Here is a 19,465-nt window from a genome sequence, read left to right on the forward strand (position 1 = left end):
AAGAGTCAAAAAAGTATCTTCAAGATGCTGGGAATGAAAGATGGCTAGGTCTCATGCAACAGTGAATCTAGGAGAATGGTAACTTCAAATATAGCTGAATGTATCAGTGGTTGCCTTGTTGATGCACGACAACTACCTATTATAGATTTTTTTTTGGAGGAAGTTAGAATTCTATTTGGTTCTTGGAATCACAAAAATAGAAAAATAGCTTCTTATACAAAAGAAACATTGGGCAGAAGATTTGAAGAAATATTGGTTTTAAACGCATCAAAAAGTGCAAAAATGAAGGTACATATTTGTTTTGTATTTATTATTTTATGTATAAACAAAAAATGAAAAAAAAACACTTGTTGACTGTCTCTATTTTTTCAAAAATTGCAGGTTGTTGCATCTTCTGAGTTTATTTTTTCAGTGTATGAAGGTGGGATTAGATACATTGTTTGTCTTGAGAGGAAAATTTGTTGATTTGGGAGATTTCAGCATGACGAGATACCTTGTCAACATGCAATAGCTGTCTTGAAGAAGAAGAATATAACTGATGTATACCCCTACTGCTCTGATTATTATAAACACGATGCATTAACAAATACTTATGCAATTTCAATAGAACCAATGTCAGACAAAAGAGAATCGAAAGCTCCAGACTCTGTTTTGGAAGAAGTTGTTTTGCCACCTAAATACAAAAAGATTTCGGGGAGACCAAGAAAAAAGAGAAAGAAAAATGCAGATGAAAAGATAACAACAAAAATGAATTGTTGTGGGCGTTGGTCAAGAAGGTCATAATAAAAGAACATGTACCTTCTTTCCAATAGATTCTTGATTTATATTTTTTTTTAGTTTATTTGATGTGTAATAATGTTTCTGGATATTTTTAATTTGCTAATAATATGTAAACTTTTTTTATTTGATGTGTTTAATAGCATGTGAATGATTTAAGCTACAAAATCTGATTTGATACTAAATATACCAAATTTTGACTGTATTGCATTATGTGCAAAGATATTTACAAATTTATAAAAATTTACAACTTGTTTAATATCAATTACATAAAATGGTAAACGTATAATGGATCTGATATTAAATTAACTAATATAATTAAATTCAAAAAGTTGACAAAAATATAAACTAAACTAACTGTATATATATAAGTATATTATTCAAACTCTTGTACGATACTACTTATTCAGAACACAAATAATTTACATTATTTAATAATATACTAATTTTATTTTTTGATACTAACATAAGAATTCTATTGTTACTTCGTATCTGATTATAATATAGTTTCATATCTTGGTATTTATCAAATAATTAATAAATTTTAACTAAGTAATTATGTGTCATAATTTAGTAAATAAGTTAACAGTTATGTTGTTGAAAAAATTTAATATAGTATCATCAGCATTTTGATAAAATAAATTATTAAAATTATAAAATGCTTAGTAATATTGAACCAAAAAAGTATGTAAAACAAAAAAATATTTCGTTCCAATAATAGTTCAAAAATAATATAAGCCTAACTAATCAACATCAACAAATGCATCTTCTGCCTGTTTAGAAAACTCGCCCTTTGGCTTTGTTGGATCATCATTATGACTAACATATCCATCCTTGTGTTTGTCCATGCCATACTTCAATAACAATGTTCTGTATCTGTTGCGAAGATAGTCGCTCTGAAGACCAACGGATGAAATTTTGATTTCGTCGCTCAAATATTCTGCATAAGCAGCTACGAACATTCCACAATCACTAAAAAAAAGATATATTAAAAAGGATTTGAATGTAAAGAAAATCTAAAAACTAACATTTTTTCAAACAAAAAGAATTGATTCACAAATACATACAGGCTATCACTTTGTTGTTGCATAATCTCTTGCGCATATTCAACTGTAAATGAATGTTGAGGACCTAACAGTTCACCTGTTTCCTTGTCTTTGTACGCCTCCAATGATAACCAATTAATTCTATTTGTTTATCAAAAAAACCCGTTATCCTGTAGATAGTTAGGAAGCATTACAGACAAATGATTAATCTCTTCAAGAGACACTCTTTTCCTTGACCCACAAGCTGAGTAATACAAACGTATTAACATTTTCTTCAAAACAACCACAGCCAACACCCAATGAACATCTTTGCCACAATTAATAGGAATATAAACCTCATCAACTAGATGCCAAGGTAACGAAGCAGGTATCAAAAATCCACTAATAATGTATTTTATAAACCTTTATAACCAGCTATAGAAATACCACGGCCAATATGTTGTTGTGTAGTCAGATATTCATCAACAGGTGCACAATAATACCTATTATATACAATGTTGATGTCTGACATAAACAAGCAGTTGACTGTAGTGTATCTGTATTGATCCAAGCCTCTTAATTTTGACTTCTTCATTAGATAATAAAAAATCACATCTAGATGTTGTTACAAATATAAAACAACACAATATGAAATCTGCACTTTTGAAAATAAATAAAGATTGAATATAGGTACAAATAAATTTGTAAATAGATCTCTAAATTATATGAACGATCTATATATTGTATTATTTAAATAATTTGCATAATGTACCTGATCCGTCCAACATTTCATTGGATGTGACATGGTATAAAATCAGTTCTTGTCAATAGGAAATGCGACAACAAAATCCATATAATCAAAGCCAAATTTTAAAAGATTTACCTCTATATTTATCATCATCAAGTTTCCTATAATAAATAATCTTAATTCAAAAAAAATTACTTAAGAAAACAATTTTATAAAAAAAACATTATTGATAAAAACTTACTTATTGGCGTGTGATTTAAGGAGTGACTTTTTAATCCAATGTAAAAACTCTTGCATTAAATCTGGCGATACAGAAGATGTGATTCGGCAATCATCAAATAGAGTAAATGAACGGATATGATCGTCTATTTTGTCATTGCCCTTATCAGTTGATTCAAACGAATGCACATGGGGAGACTGCAAAACCTTAGAAGACATCCTGTTACGATGAGAAGGAGTTTTGGTATCAACATCACTGACACCAAGCTGAGAGGGTAGCTGACTGTCCGATAACAAATCATCACTCCAGGTAAGCTGTAGAGGAATGACTGCATCCAATTGGTTGACATCCAATGTCATTCCTTCATTTTCAGGTGTGAAGGAGATCGATGAGGTTGAATCCTGTCATATCAAATAGCTAACAAACACACTATATTTTCAATAACTTATGCAAGTTAAAATATACTAATTTTTTTCAACTTGTTTTTTCAATATGTCAGCACCATGATCTAAAATAAATAATAATATTTGAACAAATATAATATCTGTTTGTATTTTAATATATATTATGCACTCAGCGATACTTAAAATAAAATAATAAATTTATAGAATAATTTATAAATCAAAATTCATGATTAATAACATCATATTTTTTTTACTGTAAAAAAAAGGCGATTCATGATGACATACAGTATTCAAAGATAAAAAGATGGAATAAGGTGTCAACCATCTGAAAAGATACTTTATTGCAGAATATGAATAATACAGTATCAATCAATGTATTAAGTATCAGATTTTTTATTACCTTCATTACATCTTCTGCTTGTTTTCCAACCTCCATTGCAGTTTCAACAACATCATCAACAGGTGCAAAATTCATATGCTTTGGTGAAACAATCGAATGATCGGAGTTATTCTATTAATATGCGTTGTGCAGACTAAACAATTAGTTAATCAATGATACACAATTGTCATATAAAAATTGATGGATTAGAGTATCAAGCATAAAAAAATACTTTATTAAACTGATGGAATAAGATATCAACCATCTGAAAAGATACTTTATTGCAGAATATGAATAATAAAGTATCAATCAGTGTATTAAGTATCAAATTTTTTATTACCTTCATTACATTTTCTGTTTATTTTCCAACCTCCACTGCAGTTTCAGCAACATCATCAACAGTTGCAAAATTCGTATGCTTTGGTAAAACAATCGGATGATTAGAGTTATTCTATTAATGTGCGTTGTGCAGTCAGTGATACTTAAAAAATAAAGTAATCAATTTTATAAATTAAAGTATACATCAAATACATGATTTAGATCATCCTTTATATTTTAAAACTAAACAATTAGTTAATCAATGATACACAATTAGATATAAAAATTGATGGATTATAATATCAAACATACAAAAAATACTTTATTAAACTTTCTAATGCACAAAAATATTAAGGTATCTTCAAATAAATTAAGTATAATATACTTAAATATCTTTGTTACATCTTCAGAAGATACCTTTTGTTTTTCAGCAACATCGTCTACAGTTGCACAATCCATATGCTTATGTGAAACAGTTGTTTTATTAGATTTACTAGAATTGAATTGTGTACCAACATTTTCTTTCGCCACAGAATCATCCATCATGTGTGGCATGAGACTCCTCCCGTATCCTTCAATTTTTTTTTTATAAAAACGTCACTTAGAAAATCAGAAAGAAATAACAAAAAATCAAAATATCACCTTCTCAGATTTGTTTCCTCTTGCAGCAATAGCTATCAACAATTCTGAATGGTTACTCTTTATTAATGCCTCAAGAGCTTCAACTTTACTATCAAGATCTCCAAATATTTGGTCAACCTATAATCAAAATTAACATATAATAAATAGTAACACTAAAACATATAAGAGTTTAAATTGCTTGATTACGTACATAAGATTTTATGAACTTCTTCAAATCATCAATTTCTGAACTGCCCAAACTTGTTTTTTCATTGAATGAATTTGGAGAAACTCCAACACCAGTTACATTCTCAGATTCTTTTTGTTGTGGTTCTGAATTTTGGAATGAATGATTTGGTTGCTGATCTGGTTCCTTTTATGCTTTTGAAAGTCTTGATAGATCATACTTATGTGGATGTGCAATCTTTATTCTCCTGCGTTTTGGTGTTGTTGTTCCTACATGAACACCTCTTGATGTTCTCTTTAACAAAATATATGGAGATTTTGTTGTGAAGTCTTCAGAACCAGAAACCTCCTCCGGATGCACATCATCATTATCTGAAATTGATGAAACTGATTGGTTTGGAGGAACATAATTGATATCTGGTAATCCAAGAGATGATATTTCCTCAGGAGTTGGCTGAATGTTAGAACATTCAATCTAAAAAAAATAACAATTAATTAATGACAATAAACATATTAAAGTTGTATGCCATAATAAAACTAAATAATTAAGAATGTTGTATTGAATTAATTACCTCTGAAAAAATTGTTTCCATAAAAAACTCAAACTTGGGCTTCAAACCAACAACTTGCCAGTTGCAAATTCTCGGTATATCGTTTCCTTCTTTGACAGCAATATCGATTTTTATCGTAGAAGCACATTCATAAATCCATATATTAGGTGCATATGGAAATCCATTCAATCAATACAACTTTTTGGAGGGTTTGTACTTTTTACGAAAAGATTTCATTAACTTTTCAAAAGCAACTATACCCCAAGGAAACTGTTGGTAACTACCATCTTCCACCATATAGAAATCTTCACCAGGAATTGGTGTATTATCAAGTTGAGAATACAAAAATGTATGGATAAAATAAAGTATAGCCATCTGAAGGGCATCCTCAATAATTTTTCATTGACCTACCATAAACCGGTCTACCAATCTTTGTTTGTTAACATTATATTTAGTATCAAGAAAATATCTTTCAACTAACCTACTGGTTTTTGAGTCCGGATATGTAAAGTCCTTTACATTACCATTATAATTCAAACCAGTAACAATTGCAAATTCACTGATACTAAATTTCAACACATTCCCTTTGGCATGACGAATGTGAATCTCTTCATCTAAATTATCTGTCACGACCCAAAATCGAGCCGCGACTGGCACCCACACTTACCCTCCTATGTGAGCAAACCAACCAATCTAAACCTTAACATTTCAATGTAATATCAACATAAAGTAATGCGGAAGACTTAAACTCATTAATAAAAACCAATTCAATAACTATTATTTCCCAAAATCTGGAAGTCATCATCACAAGAACATCTACTTCAAATTACTACATCTAAGAGTTTCTAAGAAGCTAAAAATACATAAAAGCTAGTCCATGCCGGAACTTCAAGGCATCAAGACATGAAGAGAAAGATCTAGTCCAAGCTAGAAGCATTAGCTCACCCTGATATCCGGAGTAATGAAGACTTGGCTAGAGTTACTGTTGAGTCGAAGATGACGGCACGTTTGCTGCACTCCACAAATAAACAAGAAGAAAACATAAAAGTAGGGGTCAGTACAAAACATGGGTACTGAGTAGATATCATCGGCCAACTCAAAATAGAAATCAATACATACCAAGTAATATCGTAAAATCAACTATGATACTCAACATGTAGCAACAGCAAGTACTATCTCATTAACAGTTACCGTCAAGTTCACACATGAGGACTCAAGCCTCAATACCATACTTATTTGGGATTTATGTTCACTAGATTGAGTATATTAACATCTTTCAAGATTCATTATCTTTATTTCTCTTGTGTCGGTACGTGACACTCCGCTCCCTCATATTCCTTAATCCTCTTGTGTCGGTACGTGACACTCCGATCCCCTACTACTATGTGTCAGAACGTGACACTCCGATCCCCTAAATCTACGTGTCGGTTTGTGACACCCGATCCCCTAAATCTACGTGTCGATTCGTGACACCCAATCCCCTAAATCTATGTGTCGGTTCGTGACACCCGATTCCCTAAATCTACGTGTCGGTTCATGACATCCGATCCCCTAAATCTACGTGTCGGTTCGTGACACCCGATCCCCTAAGTCTACGTGTCGATTCGTGACACCCGATCCCCTAATCTCCTTCTATCAATTCATCAAGCCTTCTTTCTTACCAAGGCATCATCAATCTCATTATTTTAGTTCATCACATCTTCCTTTATACCAAGGCCTCATCATTAACAAAGAGATTAGGGTTTTGCAAGATTTGGGATTCAATAACTTCATCATGCTTATATAATCACAATTATATAATTACATTCATGCAAGCATACAATTAAGCACATAGCAGGGTTTACAATATTATCAATACATATCATTCGCTATTAAGAGTTTACTACGAATATTGTAAGAGAAACCATAACCTACCTCTACCGAAGATTAGTGATCAAGCAAGCAATTTCCCAAGCTTTGTTTCTCTTCGTTTCTCCTCTTTCTCGTTCGACTCTCTCTCTCTTTCTCTTGTTCTTTCTATTTTCTTTATTCAAAACCCTCTTTCTTTTACCCTAATTAGCATATAATTAAGAGTAAAAGATGGCAATAATAACCCACTAATTAACTTAAGGTTACCTCTTTTAACCCCCAAGTAATTATACTTATTAACATTAACCCACTAACTATATAATTAAAGTAGAAATAGTCAAAAACGTCTCTTAAAACAATTAAGGAAATCGGACTCAGACTGGCATTACGCAATCTGCGACAGCCCGTCGTGCCTGCGACGGTCCATCCTGCAGGTCGTCGCAAGATTCAGAGACTCAATTTCCACCAAAGAGTCTGTGACGGTCCGTCATACAAGTGACGGTCCGTCCTGCCATTTCGTTACGAAGTTCAGAGAGTCGATTTTCAGTACCCAATTTAATATTTTCTAAGTGTTTTGAAACGAGACCCTGCGACGGTCCGTCGTGCCATGACGGTCCGTCGTGGGGTCCGTCGCCTCAGCCTGTTTTTCCAGAAATAAAATCTGCTGCTCATAGCGACTAAACAGGTCGTTACAATAGATACCAATTTACCCATCGTTTGTCCCCGAACGATCACAAGAAGGAAAACAAGGGCGAAAAGGAGTACCTGAATCTGTAAACAGATGTGGGTATCTTTCTCGCATATCTGCCTCCTTCTCCCAAGTGGCTTCTTCAACGGGTTGATTCTTCCATTGAACTTTGATGGATGCAATCTCCCTTGATCTCAACTTGCGAATTTCTCTATCTAGGATGTCAACAGGTTCCTCCTCATAAGACAAATTCTCATCAAGCAAAACTGAATCCCAACGGATAATGTAGTTTCCATCCCCATGGTATCTTTTCAACATCGACACATGGAATACCGGATGCACTCCGGACAGCCCTGGAGGCAAGGCTAACTCATAAGCCACCTTCCCTACTCGCTTAAGTACTTCAAATGTACCAATATACCTTGGGCTAAGTTTACCTCGCTTACCAAACCGCATCACCCCTTTCATTGGCGAAACCTTCAACAAGACTTGTTCACCCTCCATAAACTCCAAGTCTCTAACCTTCCGATCTGCATACTCCTTCTGTCTACTTTGCGCCGCTAGAAGCTTTTCTTGAATAGATTTCACTTTATCTAACGATTCCCTCAGAAGGTCAGTACCCCAAGGTCTAACTTCAAATGCATCAAACCACCCAATGGGAGACCTACATCTTCTCCCGTATAGTGCCTCAAATGGGGCCATATCAATGCTTGAGTGATAGCTATTGTTGTAGGAGAACTCTGCTAAGGGTAAGAAGCTATCCCACTGACCACCAAATTCTATCACACATGCACGAAGCATATCCTCCAACACTTGAATCGTTCGCTCAGACTGTCCATCAGTCTGAGGATGGAACGCAGTACTAAGGTCCAACCTAGTACCCAATTCCGCATGCAATGTTTTCCAAAACTTAGAAGTAAACTGTGTACCTCTATCTGATATAATGGAGAGTGGAACCCCATGCAATCGCACCACTTCCGAGATGTAAAGTTTGGCTAACTTCTCTGCATTGTAAGTCACCTTGACCGGAATGAAGTGAGCAGACTTAGTTAACCTATCAACAATTACCCAAATAGAATCAAACTTTCCTAATGTCTTTGGAAGACCAACCACGAAATCTATTGCAATCCTTTCCAACTTCCATTCAGGAATGGGCATTCTCTGAAGTGTTATTCCGGGCCTTTGGTGTTCATACTTTACTTGTTGACAGTTTGGACATTTGGCAATAAAATCCACAATATCACGCTTCATTCTACTCCACCAAAAGTGTTGCTTTAGGTCACGGTACATCTTGGTTGCACCCGGATGTATCGAATACCTTGACCTATGAGCCTCTGTCAGAATAGTGTTGATCAAATCATCGACGCGGGGTACACATACCCTTCCCTTAATCCTCAAAACACCTTCCTCATCGATTGTCGCTTCTTTAGCCTCTCCTTTCAACACTTTATCTCGAATCCGGATCAATTTTTCATCATTAAATTGCTTTCCCTTAATCTTGTCAAGGAAGGAGGATCTTGCCTCCACACAAGCTAAAAATCCTCCCTTCTCATTTACTTCTAATCTCATATGGTCGTTAGCCAGAATCTGAACTTCTCTAGCCAATGGGCGTCTAGAAGCTTGCAAGTGAGCTAGACTTCCCATGCTTCCTGCCTTTCTACTTAAAGCATCCTCTACAACATTCACCTTCCCCGGATGATACAAAATAGTGATGTCGTAGTCCTTCAGTAGTTCCATCCATCTCCTCTGTCTCAAGTTCAAATCTTTCTAAGTAAAGACATATTGTAGGCTACGATGATCCGTATAGACTTCACACTTAACCCCATATAAATAGTGTCTCCATTGCTTTAATGCAAACACTACCGCGGCCAATTCCAAATCATGAGTTGGATAGTTACGTTCATGCACTTTTAATTGTCTTAAAGCATAAGCAATCACATTCTTCTCTTGCATTAGCACTACACCCAAACCCGAATAGGATGCATCACAATAGGCAATGAAATTCTTACCTTCCACTGACAAGGTGAGAATTGGTGCAGTAGTCAACAAAGTCTTGAGCTTCTGAAAGCTTTCTTCACGCTCGTCCGACCATACAAATGGAACATTCTGCTTAGTCAAGTTTGTCAATTGGGAAGCAATGGAAGAGAATCCGTTGACAAATCGGCGGTAATAGCTAGCTAAACCAACAAAGCTCCTTATTTCTGACACATTAGTAGGTCTTACCCAATTCTTCACTCTCTTAATCTTAGAAGGATCCACCATCACCCCATCCTTAGAAACCACATGCCCCAAGAAGGACACTGCATCTAGCTAAAACTCACACTTAGAGAACTTGGCATAAAGCTTTTTCTCCCTCAACATTTCCAATACCATTCTCAAATGCTCCTAATGTTCCTCCTTACTTTTAGAGTATATCAGTATATCATCAATAAATACAATCACAAAGAGATTCAAATATGGCTTAAAAATCCTATTCATCAAACTCATGAACGCAGCAGGGGTATTCGTAAGACCAAAAGACATCACTACAAATTCTTAATGCCCATACCTGGTTCTAAAAGCGGTCTTTGGCACATCCGTTGCCCGTATTTTTAATTGATGATAGCCGGATCTCAAGTCAATCTTAGAGAAAACACAAGCACCTTGTAACTGATCGAACAAGTCATCAATGCGAGGAAGAGGATACTTGTTCTTTATGGTTACCTTGTTCAACTGCCGGTAGTCTATGCACATCCGAAAACTCCCATCCTTCTTCTTTACAAACAAAACCGGAGCACCCCAAGGAGATGCACTTGGTCTAATGAAGTCTTTGCTCAACAACTCTTGAAGTTGGGCTTTTAACTCCCTTAACTCCGCGGGAGCCATTCTATAAGGGGGTATAGAAATGGGGCGAGTACCCTGTTCAAGTCAATACAGAAGTCAATATCCCTATCTGGTGGCATACCAGGAAGATTTGCAGGGAACACATCCAGAAACTCACGGACCACCGAAACCGACTCAATCGAAGGTACTTGGGTACTGTCATCCTTGAGATGTGCCAAGAAAGCTAAACACCCTTTACTAACCATTTTCTTAGCACGAAGAAAGGAGATAATACGCACCGGATTGGAAGTGTAGTCACCCTCCCACACTAACGGATCTGTCCTAGGCTTGGCTAACGTCACCGTTTTAGCATTACAATCCAAAATCGCAAATTGCGGAGAAAGCCAAGTCATACCCAGGATTACATCAAAATCATCCATTTCTAAGATAACCAAATCTACATAAGTGTTGCTCCCCACAAAGTTCACCAAACAAGACCTATATACCTTTTCAACTACCACAGACTCACCCACCGGAGTAGAAACACGAATAGGCATATCAAGTAATTCACAATGTAAATTTAGACCATTAGCAAATGAGGAAGATACATAATAAAATGTGGATCCAGGATCAAACAATACAGAAGCCATGCAATCACAAACCTGAAGATTACCTGTGATGACAGCATCAGATGCCTCCGCTTCGGACCGCCCAGGGAAAGCGTAACAATAGGCCCTATCGTTTGTCTGTCCATTGCCCCTACCATGTTGTGATGTAGCGGCTCCAGTTTGCCCATCACCTCGACCATTTTGGTGACCACCATTACCTCGACCACCACGTCCACCAGAATAACGGCCTCTACCATGACCACCTCTACCTCTAGCCATTGGGGGTCTATAACTCTGTTTTGGACAATTCCTCCTAATATGTCCAGTCTCCCCACATCCATAACACTCTCTAGAGTCAAGCATAGGTCTCTCAGAGAAGTGTTGACCGGTCTGAGGTGGACCCCCAACTACAGTCTGTAGTGAAGACTGAATGGGTCGAACTGAGTAACCTCCGGAACCCTGTGCTCTAGAGTAAGAACCATTAAACTCACCTCCTTTTCGAAACCACTTTGATGTCGATGCCATGGTGAATTCATCTGGCTTCACTCCTTCCACCTCTACCACAAAATCTACCACTTCTTGGAAGGATTTTGCCGTAGCTGCTACTTGTAAGGCTGAAATCCGCAACTCTGACCTCAACCCCTTCACAAAACGACGAATCTGCTCTAGTGGACTAAAACAAAGTTGAGTGGCATATCTGGATAGTGCACGAAACTTAGCCTCATATGCATTGACCGACATCCTACCTTGCTCTAGGCTCAAAAACTCATCCCTCTTCCTATCCCTCAAAGTCCGGGGGATATACTTCTCCATAAACAAGCTAGAGAATGAGGCCCAAGTCATAGGTGGTGCCTCCGTTGGTTGACACTCAACATGTGACCGCCACCACATTTTGGCGTTCCCTTGAAACTGATAACTCACGAACTCAACACCAAACCGTTCTACTATACCCATCTTGTGTAGTAGCTCATGACTGTCAACCAAAAAATCGTAAGCATCCTCAGATTCAGCACCCTTGAAGACTGGAGGTTTCAATTTCAAGAACTTACTGAAAAGTTCATGCTGATCATTTGTCATTATAGGCCCAATAGTCAGACGTGGAAACGTGCCTATGTCCAATGAGGCATCCATACGAGGAGCCATAGTGGCTGCATGTTGTACCTCTGAAACCAGAGATGTTGGTGCAGAAAACACTGGAGGGGCCTGACCCTGATCAGACAACCCACTAAGATAAGCGAGAACCTGATTGATTATCTCTGGGGTAGGTTGGGGTGGAAATCCCTCATTTTGCACTTGTTCATTCTCCCCTTCCTCACCCTCTCTTACCACTTCCTCAGTCGGTGGAGGAGTCACCGCCCTAGTATCAGACGGGCTAGGTGCTCGTCCTCTTCCTCTAGAGGACGTCCTCCCACGACCTCTACCACGGCCTCTTGCCGCTACTCTTCCTCTAGCTACAGTCCCAGTGGCTGGCTCAGACGCACCCTGTTCCGCCGGTGCTGGTGTTGGCGTGGTTGTTGCTCTAGTTTTAACCATCTGCGAAATAGAGTGAAGATGGTCAGATACCAATTTATATCACCTAGATACCAATTGGACCCAAGTAATAGCACGAAAGAAAGAAGAATGGAATTTTCCTAAAGTCTTATAGCCTCTCAAATAAAAGTAAAGGCGTCCCCCTACCATTCCTTAAGACTCTACTAGAATCGTTCTTGTGTGATGAGACCAACGAACCTAATGCTCTGATACCAAGTTTGTCACGACCCAAAATCGAGCCGCGACTGGCACCCACACTTACCCTCCTATGTGAGCGAACCAACCAATCTAAACCTTAACATTTCAATGTAATATCAACATAAAGTAATGCGGAAGACTTAAACTCATTAATAAAAACCAATTCAATAACTATTATTTCCCAAAATCTGGAAGTCATCATCACAAGAACATCTACTTCAAATTACTACATCTAAGAGTTTCTAAGAAGCTAAAAATACATAAAAGCTAGTCCATGCCGGAACTTCAAGGCATCAACACATGAAGAGAAAGATCCAGTCCAAGCTAGAAGCATTAGCTCACCCTGATATCCGGAGTAATGAAGACTTGGCTAGAGTTACTGTTGAGTCGAAGATGACGACACGTTTGCTGCACTCCACAAATAAACAAGAAGAAAACATAAAAGTAGGGGTCAGTAAAAAACACGGGTACTGAATAGATATCATCGGCCAACTCAAAATAGAAATCAATATATACCAAGTAATATCGTAAAATCAACTATGATACTCAACATGTAGCAACAGCAAGTACTATCTCATTAACAATTACCATCAAGTTCACACATGAGGACTCAAGCCTCAATACCATACTCATTTGGGATTTATGTTCATTAGATTGAGTATATTAACATCTTTCAAGATTCATTATCTTTATTTCTCTTGTGTCGGTACGTGACACTCCGCTCCCTCATATTCCTTAATCCTCTTGTGTCAGTACGTGACACTCCAATCCCCTACTACTATGTGTCGGAACGTGACACTCCGATCCCCTAAATCTACGTGTCGGTTCGTGACACCCGATCCCCTAAATCTACGTGTCGGTTTGTGACACCCGATCCCCTAAATCTAGTGTCGGTTCGTGACACCCGATTTCCTAAATCTACGTGTCGGTTCGTGACACCCGATCCCCTAAATCTACGTGTCGGTTCGTGACACCCGATCCCCTAAATCTACGTGTCGGTTCGTGACACCCGATCCCCTAAGTCTACGTGTCGGTTCGTGACACCCGATCCCCTAATCTTCTTCTATCAATTCATCAAGCCTTCTTTCTTACCAAGGCATCATCAATCTCATTATTTTAGTTCATCACGCCTTCCTTTATACCAAGGCCTCATCATTAACAAAAAGATTAGGGTTTTGCAAGATTTGGGATTCAATAACTTCATCATGCTTATATAATCACAATTATATAATTACATTCATGCAAGCATACAATTAAGCACATAGCAGGGTTTACAATATTATCAATACATATCATTCGCTATTAAGAGTTTACTACGAATATCGTAAGAGAAACCATAACCTACCTCCACTGAAGATTAGTGATCAAGCAAGCAATTTCCCAAGCTTTGTTTCTCTTCGTTTCTCCTCTTTCTCGTTCGACTCTCTCTCTCTTTCTCTTGTTCTTTCTATTTTCTTTATTCAAAACCCTCTTTCTTTTACCCTAATTAGCATATAATTAAGAGTAAAAGATGACAATAATAACCCATTAATTAACTTAAGGTTACCTCTTTTAACCCCCAAGTAATTAGACTTATTACATTAACCCACTAACTATATAATTAAAGCAGGAATAGTCAAAAACGTCCCTTAAAATAATTAAGGAAATCCGACTCAGACTGGGATTACGCAACCTGCGACGGCCTGTCGTGCCTGCGACGGTCCGTCTTGCAGGTCGTCGCAAGATTCAGAGACTCAATTTCCACCAAAGAGTCTGTGACGGTCTGTCATACATGTGACGGTCCGTCCTGCCATTTCGTTACGAAGTTCAGAGAGTCGATTTTCAGTACCCAATTTCATATTTTCTAAGTGTTTTGAAACGAGACCCTGCGACGGTCCGTCGTGCCCATGACTGTCCGTCGTGGGGTCCGTCGCCTCAGCCTGTTTTTCCAGAAATAAAATCTGCTGCTCAAAACGACTAAACAGGTCATTACATTATCATGCTCAATCTCTAACAAGTATAAACACTTAATAATTTGGCCTTGGTAATTGCATCTAGGGATATTTATTTATGGTGCAAAATTATTTCTTTAAATAAATTCATACCTTCAACCTTAATAGATGATACTAAGTGTTCAATAAAATTCGTGTTGTATATTGGACCAAACTTTAATGTTTTAGTTGGAATATGTTTAATGACGTAATTCATATTCTACAATATCAAATTTTAACATATATAAAAAGCTTATAAACTTTGACCGCATATAATAATATTACTGTTTTAAATGATACTAAAAATTGCCTAATGCTGATACTAAATATAAATAAATAGGTTAACATGATACTTACAAAATACTATTTGAAACGATATATAAACGAAATATTAAATTTAAATATATTTCTTTGATACATTAAATTTCATGTCCAACAGATATTTAAATTTTATATTCTTAGAAATAATTCATATAAATATTATAGTTAAATAACAGATGTATGACAGTATGATACACATATACTATTATTTGATACCTTAATATATACGAAATATAGGTAAAAATAAAAGAAAGAATCATTCTATCATTAGCACCAAAAAATGATACCTAATAAAAATAATTGAACATACTAACAAATATATACAAAAATCATGATAAGATTAAAACGATACTTAATACAATTCATCTGATACTAAATATAAATAAACAAGTTAACATGATACTTACAAAATACTATTTGAAACTATATATAAACGAAATAATAAATTTAAATATATTTCTTTGATACATTAAATTTCATGTCCAACACATAAAAAGATACTTAAATTCACAATTTAAATTAGATACTTAAATTTTTATATACTTATCAATAATTCATATAAATATGATACTTAAATAACCGATGTATGACAGTATGAGACACATATACTGATATTTGATACCTTAATATATACCAAATATAAGTAAAAATAAAACAAAGAATCATTATATCATGAGAACCAAAAAAATGATACTTAATAAAAAAAATTGAACATACTAAAAAATATATACAAAAATCATGATAAGATTGAAATGATACTTAATACAATTCATCTGATACTAAATATAAATAAACAGGTCAACATGATACTTACAAAATACTATTTGAAACTATATATAAACGAAATATTAAATTTAAATATATTTCTGTGATACATTAAATTTCATGTCCAACACATAAAAAGATACTCAAATTCACAATTTAAATTTGATACATAAATTTTTATATTCTTATCAATAATTCATATAAATATGATACTTAAATAACATATGTATGACAGTATGATAGACATATACTATTATTTGATACCTTAATATATATGAAATATAAGTAAAAATAAAACAAAGAATCCTTCTAACATGAGCAACAAAAGAATGATACTTAATAAAAATAATTGAACATATTAACAAATATATACAAAAATCATGATAAGATTAAAACGATACTTAATAGAATTCTTTAGACTAATACTAATTTATCAGACTAACTAAAAAAAAAATTCATATACAATATAAACGACACTTAACAATCAGAATCAACACACTAAAGAAATAACTTGAAAATAATGATGTACACGGGAAACAAATTTACATACCGTAGGTAATGTTGGTCGAACAATAGGAGGTGCCATCTTTCTACCCCTCTTTTTTTGGGTTTTCGGGTCTTTAGATGTAGATGCATGTTTGTTTTTTGAAGAATTTTTCTTGCTAGAGCTTGATTTTTTCATGACCATAGTTTGATACAACCATAAAGAACCCAGATCTACATAGAATTCGATTATGAAAATCAACAATAAATGTTTTTGAACAATAATCACAGAAAATACAAAAAGCAGAAAAAAATTGAAAAATATCAATGTGGATGATGATATACCATCACAGAAAATTCTAAAAAAAAATGGAAAAAAAATTGAAAAATAGTAATGTGGATGATGATATACTTGATTTAGGACTCAAATTCGGAAGAGTATTGATAATAATCCTTAGAATAATTTGAATTTCAAATTTGATTTACAATTTTTAACTGAAATTAGGTGGAAAAATTTGGGAGAAAAATTTGGGGAAGGTGAAAATCTTGGGAAAGGCAGAAATTTTGGGGAAGTTGAATTTTTTGGGGTAAAGGAATCAGATATTGGGAAGGTAAGTTCTGTTTTACTTTGGTAAGGTTAAACTAACTTTTTAATATTCCAATGTATAAAATTTAATTAGTATCATTTGAAATAAAAAAAGGATTTTTATAATTTAATACATAAGTAGGGAATTAATGAAATTAGATAAATTAAAGTAGTGTAGTTTAGTAATTTTCCATTCAAAAATGCCTAACAAATGGGTCAATTAAGTATTTACAATACTTGGCTAAAAAGACGAATAAATAGTAAATTAATGTGTAAATTAGGTATATAGCATTTTTATAGTAATATTCTCAAGTTATAGCATTAGAGTTTGAATTTCATTGTATAACATTTAACATCTCAACTATAGCATTTAAAAAAAATATTTTTAATGTTAATTTTAAATTATTAAAAAGAGGTGTTAAAATAAAAAATAAATTTAAAAAAACAGACAAATTGATAATGGAAAATGGGATCTTTTATTAAATAAATTAAATATAATTATTAATTACTGTTAATAAATTAGCGCGTTTTAAGGGATTTTAAAATTTTTTAGATTAGTTAGTTGCCTTAATTCTCTCAAATTAGTTTAAATGATATTAATTTATGTTTTAATTCCTTGAAAAGCTCTACCAATTGGCATCAATGTACATATCATTTTGTTTTCTAAAATTTCACAATTTTCTTTTAGATCTGCAGATTTTAGTTTCATTTTTTATTAGTAGTTGAATAAATTTTGGCGTTGGAAACAATTTGATTTGATTTGATGGACAACATTGTGTCGATATTAATTAAACATGGTGGAAAGTGGAATTCATCATATTGATTTTAATTATGATTTATTTGTTTTAATTATGAATTGTTGGTTTTAATTATATTTGTAGTTTTGTACACGTATAAAAGTGTCCAATTTTTTTTTGTTATTGTTAGATCTAAAATATAATTTTTATGATCTTTTTTTTGGACTAACAATCAGGTTACGTATAGCATATTTTGAAAAACGATAAGTAAATATAAATGTGTTTGAGTTGTAATTAAATTGAAGATTCGCGTGTTAATTGATTTATGAAGAAAATAGAAAAACGTACAGTGTCTTTATTAACTAGACAAATAATAATTAGATATAATTTTTTCTACAGGTGAAGTATTACAAATGTATGAATAGTGTCTGAAAATTATATTAAATTTGTATTTAATGGTAAAACCTGCTCAGATAATATTCAAAAAGTAAGAAGATATAATTCTGTGTACTGATGAAGTATGAAAGTTGTATTAATTGTGTATGAAATTTATAAGAAACTTATATCAATTGTGTATGAACGTCTATATTTTGTTGAACTTACAATATATGTTTCTGTTGAAATTATAATATATATTTTGTATTCATTTTATATAGAATCTATATTCTTTTGGTTTAATTGAAATAATGTATATGTTAGTGAATGATATATTAAATGTGTATGAAGTTTGTATGAATTATTTTGATAAGATCATATACAAAATAAGAAATTGGTCTACATTTCAGACCGATTACAACAACAAATTCTTTTAACCCAAGCTGTAACTTTGTACAATTTACATTTTTAACAAATATGTCATCCCTGTCATTTTCAGTTTCAAGAAGAAATATATGTCGTAACATATGCCATTTGATTTTTATGTTATGCAAATCATAAAAAAATCTAAACGGTGTTCCTTGTAAGAATTGTTAAATCTTTTCTTGACCTAGGAAGGTCAACAGATCTGCTAACACATTCATGTTAATACATGAAGACAAATATGTTTGTATCTTCTTCTCCTATAAAATTGGTAAAATTAAATTAATAAGTTTATCATACTATATAATGTCATATAATGTCATATATACACTGCTATGTTAAATGGACATTCAAATTCAATTCATACACAAAACATACAAAAATTGTACATCAGTTCATACACAATGCATACAATATTAATACATATTTGATTTAAAAAAATAATTTATGACTTTAAAACTATAAACTACTACTCAATATTAACACATATTTGATTTAAAAAAAATGTATGACTTTTAAACTATAAACTACTACTCAAACAGTACCACTACATTAATTCATACATTAAAATCAAAACATAAAATATACAACTTTAATACTTATAATAATAGTAAAAAATATACGACATACAACACTAATACATTATTCATACACTGATATTGTAATAGACAATATAGCATTTCATACACATAGCATACAAAGTTAATACATTAATTCATACATTCCTATAGTGAAATATAGTAATTATTTTATACACAAAATCATATAACATTAATACATTATCATTTACCAAAAATCATACTTTGTTGTAATCCAATTATATATTCACAAATTATACAACATTAAATCATACAATATTCATATATAATTATAATATACAATACTAAAAACTCAACTCATAT

At 33.7% G+C, this 19,465-nt stretch overlaps 1 pseudogene; it reads right to left on the bottom strand.

The window, feature by feature from the left end:
- Positions 1 to 1,520: 1,520 nt before the first annotated feature.
- Positions 1,521 to 17,197, bottom strand: LOC138342107 (uncharacterized; annotated as a pseudogene).
- Positions 17,198 to 19,465: the final 2,268 nt, after the last annotated feature.

The sequence above is a fragment of the Solanum lycopersicum genome, chromosome 2 (genome assembly GCF_036512215.1).
Source record: "Solanum lycopersicum chromosome 2, SLM_r2.1".
Classification (NCBI taxonomy): domain Eukaryota; kingdom Viridiplantae; phylum Streptophyta; class Magnoliopsida; order Solanales; family Solanaceae; genus Solanum; species Solanum lycopersicum.